Raw genomic sequence first — 12,957 nt, 5'->3', positions numbered from 1 at the left:
TATCCAAAGGACCTTGCAGGCATCGTCCAAGAGTGAACGTCATTTAGTATAAATTAGTATTGTAGTATTGTTTTATTTATATATATATATATATATATATATATAGATATATATATATATATATATATATATATATATATATATATATATACTAAGCCGTTAAAATGTTATTTTTACTCCTCAATGTATTTCCTTTCTTCATCGAACCCTCCATCTGAGCAAATCAGGAACGATTTTCTACTCTACAAGTTGTTCTTTCTATATAAACCAAAATTAAAAATTATTGAAAAGAAAAAACAATAGGACTGAGTTTGCCATCGTTATCGATTTATATTTGCTTAGTTATCAATCAAGGACAAGGTACTGTCTAATTATTTTAGAAAAAATAAAAATCTTAAATAGGACACTGGGAAATGGCAATGGTGCATTTTTGAGCTTTCTAGATATTTTATAACCTGTGTAGTAAAATGCACACCAAAGATTTGGGGATGAAAGTTTCCCTATAATTAACTCATTAGCTCGAACGAGTGATTTGTATCTTAATTTAATCTGAAATCTGCCTGATTTGGTTTGAGGTTGCAGGCACTTTCCATTTCAACAGATAGGCCATCCATACTGTTTTTTTGTAATTGTGAAGCATATGCTAAAAGTGCCATGAAACCTATGCTGCAGACAAGGTCATACTGAGGAAGAGCTCATTGTTTCTCCTTGCACAAACCCTGATGAGAAAGGGAATGGAAGGAAAAAAAAAATTACACCCAAGTTAAACAAATTCTGTCGCAATTCTCATTTACAGTATATACAGAACACATTTTAATTTATGCCTGCTTACTTTGCCTAAAATGACTAAAGGGAGATCTAAAGGGAATATTTGATAGATACTATTTACATGTTTTGAGTGAGACATCTCAATTTGACCTTTTCATTGCAGAAATGAATGATATTAATTATTATTATTATTAAACACAAAGGGATACATTTGGTAAGGAAATCAATATGACAACAACCAGCCATATATACAGGCAGATGATAAGAGTATTTGTATGCACACAGTTAGCCAAATCCTCTTTTTTTTAACAATTCAGTTCAGGAGTACATGAATAAACATACACATTCAAAGTATGAGTTTTACATTGCATTTTGTAGTAGGTTGATACACTATGACGTTACATTTGCAATAAAGTTTATCTGTTACCCAATCAAACTTGTGTAATGTGATGTATGTTTGTTCAAGAGGTAGGGCCGCAAATAGAAAACTACGTGATTTGATTTCGGCCTACCTTTATCTGTTTCCTTTTAGTTAAACAGGGAAGATACTAGGGGGGTCATAATTGGTGTTAGGGAAGACTAGTGACAGATTATCATCTTTCTTGCATCATATTGGTTATGAAGTTCTGATCAGACCTTTAGTTTGCTCTGTGCAAAGTATTTTGTATTAGATACACAATCATATCTTTAACCAAGAGTCCCACACTTTACCATGTTTATCCGGGCAACCCCGTCTTGCATAAATGAGTTTGTATAGCAGGATTGCCTGCTTGACCAGGTTCTTCCGTAGTGATAGTGATAAGGGGTTACCTGCTTTTCAGTGCATTACAATACATTTCTTTGCTATAGTTAAAATTATAGCAAACAGTGTCCTGGCTGCTCGGGTGTGGGTCACAGTGGAGACCTGGTTCAGTAGCATTACCAGAGGATCTGGTTGTATATTAATCCCTATTACATTCGTGATATAATCCAATATGTATACCCAAAAAATTCTTAGTTCCGAACAAGACCACATCATTGGGCACATTTACTAAGTGAAGTACGATCTTGGAATTTCCACTTTAGGCTCTGAAAGTCAGATATTGAGTTACTCTCGCAGACATCTTTGATATACAGTATTTAATGTTGTACCTGGCCCAAAGTTGGGGGTCTGGGATATTCTGCAGGTGTGAGATATTTGGGTTGTGCCAAAATGGGGTGTAAGAGAGAGGTGGTTGGTAGGTCTAGGGAATAAGTGGGGGCTGTCTGCTAAGATTGCCTCACCTCCTGCATCAAGGGGATCGTTTTGGATGTGTATTTACATCCCCTATACAAGAGGTTTTTTAATTCCTCATAATAGCCCATTATATGGGCTCCGGTATAATAGCTCGGTTGTCCTGAGATGGGGATGCCCACCACCAGGCTACGTTGAGTCTGGCAGCCAAATAGTACATGAACATATTTGGGGCGGCGAGGCCCCGCTATCTGCAGGGAGTTGTAATTTGCAGGGAGTTGTAATTGCAGTGACTCTTGGAGTTGAAGCCCCCAGTATAATTGTGAAGTGAGGCTTTTCTGTTTTAAGAAATATTTTTCAGGAATTTTGATGGGTGTTTGCAAAAAATATATGTAAATTTCAAGAACATTGTAATTTTGAAGAGGTTAAAAAACCCTATTAAGGATAGGGGTAATCTAGCCCACATTTAATTTTATTTTACAAGTTCCTTTAGTAGGGGATAAAGATTTAGGTCGCTAAATTGTTTAAGGACCTTGTGTATAATGATACCCAGATATTTAAATGAGGCCCACTGCAAGTCCTCAGTGTGTAGTTTTGCCCAATTGATTTTTAGGCCTGAGTAGAGAGTATGAGTATTTATGATTTGTAGGGCTGCTTCAAGGTCTGATATTAGATTTGCTAGGTAAAGGAGTGTGTTGTCCGTGAATAAGGATATTTTGCCTACTTGAGTGCCAATGCAGAGACCATTTATAATAGACTTTTACTTCAGTGTGTGGGATCTCTGATTGGTTCCAGACTTCACGTGTCTCTGAATCCGGGTTCCTGGCCTGAGAACTCTCTTCTATAACACAACACTTAACGGATTCACTCGAACACGATTTCTAATTTAAAATTACGTTGCTTTATTCATACCTTTAAAATTTGTAAGCTAAGGTACAGTGCATGATGTTCACCACTGACGCGTTTCATGCCCTATGGCACTTCCTCACACTCTGAGGAAGTGCCATAGGGCATGAAACGCGTCAGTGGTGAACATCATGCACTGTACCTTAGCTTACAAATTTTAAAGGTATGAATAAAGCAACGTAATTTTAAATTAGAAATCGTGTTCGAGTGAAACCATTTATAATAGGCCACTGTCTAATTAAACAGGCTAGGTGCTCCATAGCTATGGCAAACAGAATAGGAGGCAATGGGCACCCCTGTCGTGTTCCCTGTTTTAGAGAGAAGTTTGTTGAAAAGTTGAGATTGGTTTTAATACATGCTTGTGGTATTATATACAAGGCTTTAGTCCACTTTAAGTTTGTTCCCAGTTCTAGGTGTTGTCCAAAGATAGGTCCATTCAAGGCCTTCTCATTATCCAGACCCACTATGACTCTTTCCCCAGGGTTATCATGTGTGATAGATATATTTGTAAATAGATGTCTTAGGGTAAGGTCACACTGGGCGTTTTGGGGAAATTTGGTTGCCTGGCAAATCGCTGCGTGTGATTAGTGCCGGTGACTTTTAATTTTAGCCAGCGCAGAGTGAGGGAAGGCGTTTGGGGAGATTGGTTGCCGCAAAGACAATGTGATTAGTCGCCAGGCGACCAAATCTACCCAAAACGCCAAGTGTGACCTTACCCTTAAGTTTATGTCCATGGATCTGCCTAGGACAAACCCAGATTGGTCTGGGGCAATAATAGTAGGGAGAACACGGGAGAGACATCTAGCCAGTAATATTTTTGTGCCACAGTTTATAAGGGATATTGGTCTGTATGCTGTACACTGTGTAGGGTCTTTCCCAAGTTTCAGTATAAGATTTATTAGCAATTTATTGTAAGAGAGGCAGGGAAGAACCTTTGTAAATTGCACTGAACATTTTGGACAACCATTGCATTGGTAATCCATTCAACCCTTGGGTTTTCCCTGATGGGCAGGAGTTTATGGCATCCGCCACTTCTTGGGTATATATGGGGGAGTCCAATTTGTAATCTTCAGGGGCGTCAAGAGGGTTTAACCAAGTCATATGGGTATTCTCGTTTGAATTCTTAATTAGGGATGCACCGAATCCTCTATTTTGGATTGGGCAGAACCCCCAAATCCTTTGCAAAAGATTCGGCCAAATACTGAACCGAATCCTAATTTGCATATGCAAATTAGGGGTGGAAAGGGGAAAACATTTTTTACTTCCTTGTTTTGTGACAAAAAGCCACGTGATTTCCTTTGTATATGCAAATTAGGATTCAGATTCGGTTCGGCTGGGCAGAAGGATTCGGTAGAATCCTGCTGAAAAAGGCAGAATCCTGGCCAAATCTCAAACCGAATCCTGGATTCAGTGCATCCCTATTCTTAATATATACATTTTTATTATTGGTCACCGATAGCATAGATATATCTGCTGAGTATTGGGCATTGAGAACCTTAATATTGGAGATTTATTCCACCTTGTGTATGCTTTTAGGGTGACCCATACCATAGGGCTTTCCGCTGTCTGATCATTAATACGAAGAAAATCTGTTATATTATTTTCTATAGGGGAAAACAGTTTGTGTGATTAATCCAGTATCGACTAAGTCACCACACTTTGTTAAAGGAGTGGTAATTTAGTTGTATGTTAACCAGAATTGGTGAATGGTCATATATACCTCTAGTTAGTTGTTGTTACCTCCTACCCCTCGGTTTACCTCTGGGGAGCCCAGTGCCATATCGATATGAGAAAGAGTCATGCGTGCTTGATTGTAGCAGGTGTATTGAGTGGCATTAGGGTATCTAATACGTCATAGGTCCGATCAACCAAATGTTTCAAGCTACCTGAGGAAAGAGCCATCAGAGCGGGCTGGTGTAGGGAGTGTCTCAGGTTTCACTTAGAACTGCGTTGAAGTCGCCCATAATAAGGGGAGCAGCCGGGAGGCTGGTCATTTTGTTCATAACAGTGTATAATATCAAATTTGAGAATGGTGAAGGTATATACAGTATACATGTTATAAATGACCCCCTTATCTGGGCTTGTATGTTATAAATCTGCCCTCTGGGTCTGTTATCAGGTGTACCAGGTTAAATGAGTAGTTTCTGCTAATCAAAATCGATACACCTCTTAAAGTAAGCATGGTATGCTGTGGACATCCATCTTTTCTTAAGAGCTAGCAGTTTACTACAATCAAGATGAGTCTCCTGTAGGAGAACAATTTGAGGGTTATATTGCTTGAGGAACTGAAATACCAGGCCTCTCTTAATTGCACTCCCTAGGCCTCTGACATTCCATGAGAGAACCTTTAAACTAGCAATTGCATTGATGTGAGGTATGTTGAACTATCTGTGTACCCTTAAAGCAGAATTATTGCATAGTTACCCTTATGGCTGCACTGTGCATATCATTTATAACATTGTTAAATGGATTCTGTCATGATTGTTATGATGTTGTTTTTGTTTCTACATTATACTGTTTACACTGCAAATAATTCACTCTACAATATAAAATTTAATTCCTGAACCAGCAAGTGTATTTTTTTTTATAGCTGTAATATTAGTGTGTAGGCAGCCATCTCAGGTCACTTTACCTGGGCATGTGCCTTCAGAAAGAGCCAGCACTTTAGGATGGAACTGTTTTCTGGCAGATTGTTGTTTCTCCTACTCAATGTAACTGAATGTGTCGTAGTGGGACTTGGCTTTTTATTATATCTACCAGGGAGCTGTTATTTTGTATTAGGGAGCTGATATCTGGTTATCTTCCCATTGTTCTGTTGTTAGGCTGCTGGGGGGGAGGGTGTGTTATCACCCCAACTTGCAGTATATCAGTAAAGAGTGACTGAAGTTTATAAGAGCACAAGTCACATGACTGCGGGCATCTGTGAAATTGACTGTATGTCTAGCTCCATGTCAGATTTCAAAACTAAATATAAAAAAAATCTGTTTGCTTTTTTGAGAATCGGATTTCAGCGCTATTAACGGATGCATGTTGAAAAAACATTTTTTTCCCATGACAGTATCCCTTTAATTATAGTGGATTGTTGAAGAAAAAGGGAAAGGTAAACATCAAAACAGTACCATTGCCCACCCTATCCACTACAAACCCCAACTGTGGTAGCTGATTTACACCCATAACTTGTAGTTGGTGGTGGTCCTCAGAACCAACAGGACAAGAAAATGAAAAACCCATGCTAACAATCAAGTGTTCCGAGCTTGTATGGTGAAGGCCTTCGCCGGGTGTGGGTTCCCACAGGGTTCCGTGTAAGGGGTCCTGCATCTAGTGAGGTGGGGATCTCCCGGTTCTGGCTTCCAGCCATGCTATGGCTTCTTCTGGTCTTGTGAAGAAATGTGATTGGTCTTTTTCTTGAACCCTCAGTTTGGCTAGGAACATCATGGCGTATGTTTTGCAGGCACAGTCATTTTTTGACCTCTGTGAATCTCTGACATTGTTTGCAGACCTCTATTGAAAAATCGGGGTAGATAGATACTTTTGCATTCTAATGCATTATTTCTTGTTTTTTACAAGCCTCAGCCAGCACATTGTCCCGATCCCTGTAGTTCAGGAGATGCTATAATCTGGCGTGGTGGGGCTCCAGGTGGAGGTGGTCGGGCAGAAATGATGTGTCCGCGCTCCACTATGAATGTGGATGAAAAGGTATTTCTGCCCAGCTTATCCCTGAGCCATTTCAGGAGAGTTGCCCTCTGCTCTTTCTGGTAGACCCACCAATCTAATATTGTTCCTACATAGTCTGTTTTCCAAATGGTCCGCCTTGTATTTTTGCATCATTTCAGAAATATTGTTTGGTATAGGAGTTACCGTGTCCTCCATGTTGCTGATTTGCCGCCCTGCTTCTGTAGTATGTTCCCTTATCTTCTGTATGTCATATTTAAGCAGGGCAAAATCAGATTTTAGTTCATCATTTCTTTTTTTCAATCATATGGTAATGACATGGTTGTTGTTACTCAGTGTAATTAGCTTGCCAGGGTGGGCTGGGGTGGTTGTTGCTGTGTGTCACTGGCTGGTGAAAGTACAGAGGAGTCATATGGAGACACCATAAATGGGCTAGGACCAGGGCCATCATCAGGGGGGCACAGGGGGACAGTTGTCCCATGCTTCACTTACTTTATTAGCCGGGCCTTCCTGCTGTCAGCATGCTGAAATCTTAAGAAAAGAGCACAGGAGCTCCGGTGCATGTATGATCAGTCTCCTTTTCAGTTTTCTGTATCCTCATTGGTTGATTAAGTTTAAGTCCCGGTAAAACTGTACAGGGATTGAATAGGTGAAATAGGATCTTCCCCTCCAGCCTATCCAATTTCAATGCAGCTTTACCGGGACATAAACTTAATCAACCAATGAGGATACAGAGAACTGAATAGTATAAAAATCATGCACGTATGGGATTTCAAGTCTTCTCTTCTGATGCTTGCTGCACGCTGACAGCAGGAGGGCCCGGCTGAACAAGTAAGTGAAGCATGGCCAGGGCCCCCCTTAGCTCTGGCAAGCAAATTTTTTACATTTTGGGGGGGCCTGTTTTAAACTTAAAGGAGGGTCCACCAGTGGATTTTGATAACTTGTGGGGGGCCCATGCCATCAGTTTTTTTTTTCTACTTGCAGGGGGGACCTGATCACCAATGACTTTTTATAACATGTGTGTGTGGGGGGGGAGTGGCCACCAATGGCTTTTTATAACTTAGGGGGTTTCATGTTTTAGCTCTGTCTGTGTGGGGTGGGCAAGATATGGGGTGAAGCTTGGGGGTGGGCAGGAAATGTTGCCGTTCAGGGCCCCATGATTTCTGAAGGTGGCCCTGACTAGGACAGTCACTCTCCCAAGATGTTGGGATGTCCAGGGGTTCCCTAGCATATCTGCCCAGTTTTTGTGCAGCTGTGGTGTCTATGGGCTTGCATTGGGCCTACACTTGATTAGGAGCTGTGGTGCACACTGGTCCTCTGTGCTAATGGAGTGGCGGTGCCATCTTGTAACTGGGGGTTGCTACCCCGCGTTTGGTGCTAGGAGCATGATTTTTCCCAATCTTACCGCTATAACTGTGTTGGAGTGCGCTGTATGTCCTGTGGGTCCCTGCCTGTTTTGTCAGGGTAAGGGAACTTTGCTAACTCCAGTTACACAACCAATAGCAGATAAGCTCTGTAGAACATAATGTTATCTGTTATGCATTATTTGTTCTGTGCCATATAGCCTTTGCTTTACAGCAACTATAGTAGTGTTTCTGAAGCAAACAGACGAGTTTTACCAGTGCAGGGCAACACTACATGATATTTTCATTACTTTAAAACACTACTTTTTTTGGTGTTACTGTTCCTTTAATAACCTAAGCAATGTTTCCTCTGGTGAGGTCCAAGCTTTTGTTATACTTTCATTAGCAGCAGGATTGTGTAGCACTGGTAGGCTACTTCTGGGCCTCTAAAATGTGCTGACTTACCAATTTTTTTTTTTTTCTCCTAGGTCAATTTCTAACCACTCCTGACTGGATTGGTGATCAGAAGCCCATGATATGCCTGGTGTGTTAAGCTGTGCTCTCTCAGGTAGCCAAGACATAATTTCCCCTGTTTCACTGTTCCAGTGATAAGACGAGGTGGCTAAAAATATATCTTTTCCGAACCCTGATGTCAAGGATAAGCTGCAATCTAATTGAGAAAGATGCCTAAAAACACAATGCTGATTAAAAATAAATCTTTATGTACAGGTATGGGACCTATTATCCAGAATGCTCAGGACCTGGGGTTTTCAGATAATGGATCTTTCTGTAATTTGGATTTTCATACCTTTAGTTTACTAAAAAATCATTTAAACATTAAATAAACCTGGTTTTGATTCCATTAAGGATTAATTGCATCTTAGTTTGGGTCAAGTACAAGACACTGTTTTATTATTACAAAGAAAAATGAAATTATTTATAAAAATTTGGATTGTTTCGATAAAATGGAAGCTATGGGATACTGCCTTTCCATAATCCAGAGCTTTCTGGATACAGAATCCCTTACCTGTACTTATTACTATATGTGTTTCTTTTTTATAATTTATATCTCTGACAAGTCAAGCAGGATTATGTTTCTGTGAGCATTAAAACTGGAGACTTTTGAACATGTTTTAACAAACTGAAAATGTATTCCCTGAAGTCACTCCTAAAGGCTTGCTTGCCTATGGATACATATTTAATAATGGCTATAAAGCACTTTGTAGAAATATCTGTTACCCTATCCCTACTTTGTTTGTAGTGAAGAAACCCTTATGGATGTGTTTCTACATATGTGTATTTCTTCACAAAATTCCACCAATTGAATTTTATATGAAATGACTAACTTGTAGTTGATTAGAAATGCCAGTGCCACTTTGTAATCCAAAGGCAGACAAGTTTAAATGTACCCTGGAATGTTATAAAGCAAGAATGTCACTTGTATCTATGGGTTTCAGGGTGCAAAAGCAATAATAGACCAACTAAACATAAGTAGAGTAGAAATGTAATATGCATAAGTGTATGATGTACAGCTTAACCATCTCCCTGTTCTTTTTTCCACTGGTATATTATAGCTGGTGGAGAAGCACCCGAAAACCTCCCATTCAACTCTCCTTAACGTGAGTAGCAATGGCCTGAGAGAGCCAGTGCTGGTGCTTTTCAGTTCACTAGAACATCTTTGGGTTGGCTAGCACAGACACAGATATGGGGCAATATTTTGGCTGCTGGCTTGCACAGGTACAGATTTGGGGGGCAATATTTTGTCTGAAATGGTAATGCAGCATACCTCCCAACATTTTAGAACAAGTGTTTTTGGCCATGCCCACTTGATGGCCACCCCCCAAGGCACGCCCATTTTACAAAACACACCCCTTTCCCTTGGTTGGCATGGCAGACACAGTGTGCACTAGCATTTTTAAAGTGGCCCCCATTATTCAATGACAGTGTGTGGCAGAAGCATTGCTGGCTCTCAGCATTTAATGGCACATTGTGGTGCCAGCTCTTCATGACAGACACCCTCTACCTCCACCAATAACCCTGCTCAGTAAGTGCTCCCCTAATTACATTAAAAAATTATAAATGACACTAACTCAGTTATGATTAAACTTTAAATAGTGTTTATAAATATCATAACAGTTTAAATGTTAACATAATGTGTTTAATGCAATGTCTCTTCAGAGTATTCTGTCAATAATATTCATCTGCTTCACTGGCAGTCTCAGCTACAGATTCCTTAGAAAGGTTAGCTGGTGTTTTTTGATTTTTAGATCCACCTGTAGACTTCTTTTCTGTGGACACTGGTTTGTTTCTAAACTGAAGTTTAGCTTGCTTAAGCATGGTGGCAGCAGCACTAGCAGCAGATGGTTCCTTGCTGGACCCAGGTTCCATAACAACAGCAGCGGATTGTTCACTGCTAGAGCCAGCTGAAGGTTCACTTACAACACTAATGGATGGGTCCTTGCTGGATACAGCTGAAGTCCCCCCAACAGCAGCAGAGGATGGTTCTCTGCTAGATGTGGATTCTCCGAGAGCAGTCACTGCTTCACTACTAGGCCCAGCTACACTTTCATTACTAGCAGCCGCTGATAGATCTAACCTAGATGAAGAGGAAGGCTGTCTACGACTGGACAAACTGATGTAAGTGGCTGATTTAGCACTTTTCATTAGGCGAGGGGAAGGCTGCCACTGGTGACACTTTGTTTGGGAGAACAGATTAATTTTGGAAACAAGAATCGCACATAATGTATTTCTTACAGTAGTTGTTGGGTTATTGGATTGTTCCCCAAGGAACTTCGTTGGTCAGTTATTTTTCGGACAGTGCTAAATAACCTCTCACATGTAGCATTGCTATGAGGAATCAGACATATAAACTTTGCAAGTTTACAAAGGATTCTCTACTGAGGCTGGCCAGTCACAGGATTTTGGATAAGGGATAATTTCTGCCAGAATTCATCTATTCGCTTAATCGGAAATGCTGGAAGACTGCTGGTTTGATACTCCCTAAATTCTTTGAACAACCTGTCCATGTCCTGGGAGCTGACTATGTTCGGGAATCTTGATATTAGCGTCTGCAGTTCCTCTATGGTAGAGGACAATCGTGTGTTGGGATTTAAGAAGGAGATATTTTAAAGAACCTGGTCCTCCAGAGGCATTGCCTTTTTCATGTAGTCAAGGTCCTTGCAAAAAAACATTCACAGCTTCCTTGACAAATGATTTGAACCTGGGCATGTCAATCAGATTCTCTCTCCTTGCATAATTCCTGGTTTCAAAACCAAGCATAATTTCATTTGCTGGTAGATGTAGTGCTGTATCATGATAATTGATGTCAGTTATGTCCTGTACCCCAGCAATAATTGATGGTTTCACAAATCTCACTAACAGGTCCCTATATAATGTCTGCATTGCTGGATGCAAGACTTGAACCATCGGAGCTTCTGTTTGCAGAAGTACATTAAATGTATTGAATACTGGAAATACAGAGTGCAAAAATAAAAAGTATAACTTGGAAATGGGGTCTTGTATTGTCTGGAGAATCCTTTTCTCTCTGGCACCGAGATGAACACTTTGTTCTTCCTCAAATGTGCTGATGATATAGGACTTAAGTGCATTCCATGTGAACAGTGTCTGTTCCACTGCTTTTTCCAATGACAACCAACGTGTCGGTCAAAGTGAAATTCGTATGCACTCCCTGGCCTTTCCTCCTGCAACATTGAGACATTTGTAACAAACATAGTGATTGTTGCCAAAGTTATAGGTAGCAGGATAAATTGAACTCTTCATTTAGACCCCTTGGCATTTGTGTTTGTAACAACCAAATCCAGTAACTTTCATGTTGTAAAAGTTTTTCTTTTAAATTTTGTCCACTGCTAACCTCAACCCTTTTCAAGATTTGCCATCGTAATTGTGAAACTATGTTGTTTTTCAAAAAAATGTTTAGCTGGTGTAGTTTCGGATTTAGCATGTTTAGTTAATTTATTTTTATTTTTTTCTTCTTCTGCTGTAGGTTGAAAATTTCGTATAGCTCGTGTTTTAATTGGTCTGCTTGTTTGGCCAATATATGCTAATCCACATGGATCCACACCAACGTGTCTTAACATGATTCACAATTTTCCGTACTCCCGTGTTACAAAATGACATGTAATCCTGAAGAGTAGCCACTCTTTTTGCACTCTTTTGGAAGTGGCAATACACGTCAATAATAAAAGTCTTCCACATTTACTGATAGCATTTTTGCTGGATGTTCAGCCATCAAATGGACTAAATGACATGGGCGGCCAACAGCATACACTTTTTGTGCAGATGTTTGGCTTGCCTTTATCCTTGAAAGAATACGGTTGTGTTTCCCTTGCATATTAGCAGCATTATCCACTGAATATGTTGCACACATGTTCCAATTCACATGATGTTTTTTAAGCATAAAATCGACAGCCACAAATAGATCCTGGGCTCTGCAAGATGCACAAGCTACCATATCCAAAAAGTCTGTTACTATTAGCCCAGTGTCTGGATGTTCGTAAGTAACTAGCACTGGAAAATATTTTTCAAACTGTTCAGAGCTTGCATGTAGCGATAGACCAAAATATTTATTTTTACTAGAAATTACACCCCTCACATTGGCTAATGCTTCTGATGCAATTGGGTGGGGGGGGGGGGGGTTACCAGCCCTCTAAACTGTTCTACATGGATACATTTAGTGGATACATTTCTTATCTTTGTCCCTGCTGAGTCACTGGGTGGCTGTTGATACAATAGTTGCTAATACTCCAGAGATGCTGTTGAGAAAGCAAGGAAGAAGCAAGGAAGATCCGAATAGCGGGACATCTTCACCTGATATCCGGGACGGCGGGACAGGCAGGTAAAATCGGGACTGTCCCGCCTAATGAGGGACACTTGGGAGGTATGAGTAAATTTAAATAAATCTGAAAATTAAACAAATTATTACAGTCTTATATTCTAAAACATATGTATTTAAAAATATCATATGTAGAGGAGCTGTTTGAAATCAATGATGCAAACATTTGTGAATGCATCTTGAGAAATTAAGAAAAAATATCT

The sequence above is a fragment of the Xenopus laevis genome, chromosome 5L (genome assembly GCF_017654675.1).
Source record: "Xenopus laevis strain J_2021 chromosome 5L, Xenopus_laevis_v10.1, whole genome shotgun sequence".
NCBI classification, from domain to species: Eukaryota; Metazoa; Chordata; class Amphibia; order Anura; family Pipidae; genus Xenopus; species Xenopus laevis.
Note: the sequence above shows the minus strand (reverse complement) of the source record.